At 36.7% G+C, this 3,460-nt stretch overlaps 1 pseudogene; it reads left to right on the top strand.

The window, feature by feature from the left end:
* The first annotated feature begins 448 nt into the window (after positions 1-448).
* On the top strand, positions 449-2,743 carry LOC133101742 (large ribosomal subunit protein eL43-like; annotated as a pseudogene).
* The last annotated feature ends 717 nt before the right edge of the window (positions 2,744-3,460 follow it).

The raw sequence follows: 3,460 nt of genomic DNA, 5'->3' as shown, positions 1-3,460 counted from the left end.
TGGAATCCAAAAAACACAACAAACTAATGAATATAAAAAAAAGATGCAGACTCACAGATATAGAGAACAAACTAGTGGTTACCAGTGGGGAGAGGGAAGGGGGAGGTGCAATACAGAGGTGGGGGGAAAAGGGTTGTTATGAGATTATATGAAATCATGTATGTGAAACTTTTGAAAACTGTAAGGCACTAATTAAAAAAAAAATGTGAAGAAAAAAAGATGACCAACACCAATATCCCAGACTGCTGGGATTCAATGAGAACATGTACTTAAAACAGGTAGTACATTCTTAGCCTAGTGTCCATGCTGATCTCTGTAATTTTTGTGTATCCTCTTCCCACTGCCTTTGTATGTGGTATTCTCTTGGCTGAATGTCCAGCATAGTGCTACCCATCTTTTAAAATGCAAGGGGGTCTGAGACTTTGATGTCCAGGGTTGATGTAGGTCTATGGGTGTGATTGCTGACAATGTACTTTCAGTCGAGGAGGATAAACTTTCCCGAGCAGAGGTGGACCATTCTTCAGTCGAATGTATTCACCCCTTCAAATTTCAGGGTCAGTTTCTGCAGAAAACCTTCCCTGATTCTGCTAGTCTCGCTGGCTACATGACCTCCATTTATGCTTCTCCACATTGTATTCATTCTGCTGTCAAAGGTTTTCCATGTGTCTTCTGTCCCTCTTTTCCATTACATTGCATGTTCTTTGAATGCAGATGTATTATTTGCTTTAAAGTTTCAGCATCTATTACAATGTGAAACATTTGTCCTAATCAGTAAGAGCTGTTGATTAGTTATATTCCTCTTTTCTTTATAAACTATTTTTTGAGTTTATACCACCAAAATACAAAATTAGAAAGTGGATAAAGCCAACTGTTGCAGAGACGCGTATATATAACAGGACTTATGTGCTGTAGGCACACTGGGTTGGTGTAGCCATTCTGGAAAGTGACCTGGTGCATCTAGCCAAATTGAGGATATACTTACCAACCACTCAGCAATTCCAGTCCTGGGTATACATCCTAGAGATATTCCCAGACAAGGCTGAAAGGGGATTTGTAAAATTATGTTTATGCTAGTGTTATTTATGGTAGCAGAGTTGGAGGCAATCTGGGTGACCATCACTAGAAGAGCAGACAGACCCAGTGTGTTGGGTCACATGCTATACTAGGTGACATTCAGAGATAATGAACCATACAGATGAACACCCAGAAACATGCGTAGACCTTTAAAATATAATGCTGAGTAAAAAAGTAACAAGAATTTGTTACACATTACATTTATGTAAATTAGAAATTTGTGCACACAAAATAGCAAGACACATTTTCAAGAACATATAAAAACAAAAGAATATATGTTAAATACATTTGAATGATTGCTTTGGTAGGAGGAAAATGAGAATGAAGAATCCTGATAAAGGAGAAAAATAAATTTAAAATGAAAAGAATAAAACTTATAGGAGGATAAAAAATACAAACAAAAGTCCTACAGGTCTTTTAAGAAATTTAAAGTCAGGGGGTGTGATTCCTCCAGCTCTGTTCTTCCTTCTCAAGATTATTATTTCTATTTGGGGTCTTTTGTGTTTCCATACAAATTTAAAAATTACTTGTTCTAGTTCTGTGAAAAATGCCATTGGTATTTTGATAGGGATTGCATGGAATCTGTAGATTGTTTTGGGTAGTATGGTCATTTTCACAGTATTGATTCTTCCACTCCAAGAACATGGCATATTTTTCCATCTGTTTTTGTTGCCTTTAATTTCTTTCATCAGTGTCTTATAGTTTTCTGAGTACAGGTCTTTAACCTCTTTAGGTAGGTTTATCCCTAGGTATTTTATTCTTTTTGATGTGATATGGTAAATGGGATTGTTTCCTTAATTTCTCTTTCTGATAGTTTCTGATAGTTCATCAGTGTACAGAAGTGCAACAGATTTCTGTATATTAATTTTGTATTCTGAACTTTACTGAATTCATTGATGAGTTCTAGTAGTTTTCTGGTGGCATCTCTAGTATTTTCTATGTACAGTGTCATGTCATCTGGAAAGAGTGACATTTTTACTTCTTCCTTTCCAATTTGCATTTCTTTTATTTCTTTTTCTTCTCTGATTGCTGTGGCCAGGACTTCCAAAACTATGTTGAATAAAAGTAGTGACAGTCAACATCCTTGTCTTGTCCCCGATCTTAGAGGAAATGCTTTCAGCTTTTCACTGTTAAGTATGATGTTAGCTGTGGGTTTGTCATATATGACCTTTATTATGTTGAGAAATGTTCCCTCTATGCCCACTTTCCAGAGAGCTTTTATCATAAATGATGTTGAATTTTGTCAAAAGCGCTTTTTCTGTATCTATTGAGATGATCATATAGTTTTTATTCGTTAAAATAACAACATCAACAACAACACTGATAAAACCTCAGAGATCCCTGATCTTGGACCTAATTTGTGGCTACAAGGCTAAATGCACCAAGCAGGTTGCAATTGTCTGTAAATACAGGACCTGTTATGGTGTCTCCCTCAGGAAAATGGTGAAGAAAATTGAAATGAGCCAGCACACCAAGTACACTTGCTCCTTCTGTCACAAAACGAAGAGGGAGAGCTAGCTGTGGGTGTCTGGCACTGTGGGTCCTACATGAAAATGGTAGCTGGTGGTACTGACCCTGCAATACCACTTCTGCAGTCACAGAAAAGTCCATCATCAGAACACAGAAGGAATGGAAAGATCAGAAGCTCCACCATGGGAAACACTGCTAGCCTGTAATAAATGGATTCATTTATGTAACCCCCCCCCCAAAAATCCTCAGAGATTTCTAAAGTTTAGTGACTGCTAAAAGAGAAAGAAATAGATTATAGAAAGGAAATAACCTGGGAGCTGTTATCTAAGAATAACCTTTGTTTTCTTAAAAGAAAAAAAAATCCATCTTATGCCAGGAAGGAAAAGGTGAGATCCAAGGAATCTGCATTCCTTGAAAGATTTCTGAGTGATTCTGAATTAAATGGTTGGCACTTTAGAAAGTTGCTCTAAAGGGCTAGTCTTGAAATCAGAGCCCATCATTCACAGGCTTTTTCCTTTCTGCCCCAAAATAGGAAACAGAAGCTGATAGTCACGAAGAGAAACAGAAAACTCATAGAGCAAATAATAGTTCTTTTTGAACCAGTGAAGTGAGGCAGTGTTAACAAGCATCAAAAAACAAAAACTAAGACCAAACCCAGGAAAGCAACAGCAACAAGTGGAAAAGAAACAAAAAGCAAGTAATAAGGACACTTTAAAGGTATGGTCTGAAATCAAGAGAGAAGGATGGAATTAAGACCACAGCACCTTCACACTGTGTATGTGGTAAAGTGAAAAGGAAAAGCAAAGTTTGGAAATGATGTTTGCTATCAAAGTTTGGTAACAAATTCAGAAAGTAGTTAGAAAATGTTTGATTGGATGATGGAATAAAACATGAAATGAGATTAAAATAAATTGAA

Source organism: Eubalaena glacialis, chromosome 11 (assembly GCF_028564815.1).
Source record: "Eubalaena glacialis isolate mEubGla1 chromosome 11, mEubGla1.1.hap2.+ XY, whole genome shotgun sequence".
Classification (NCBI taxonomy): Eukaryota; Metazoa; Chordata; class Mammalia; order Artiodactyla; family Balaenidae; genus Eubalaena; species Eubalaena glacialis.
The sequence above is the reverse complement of the archived record's forward strand: the minus strand, read 5'-3'. Positions and strand labels throughout refer to the sequence as shown.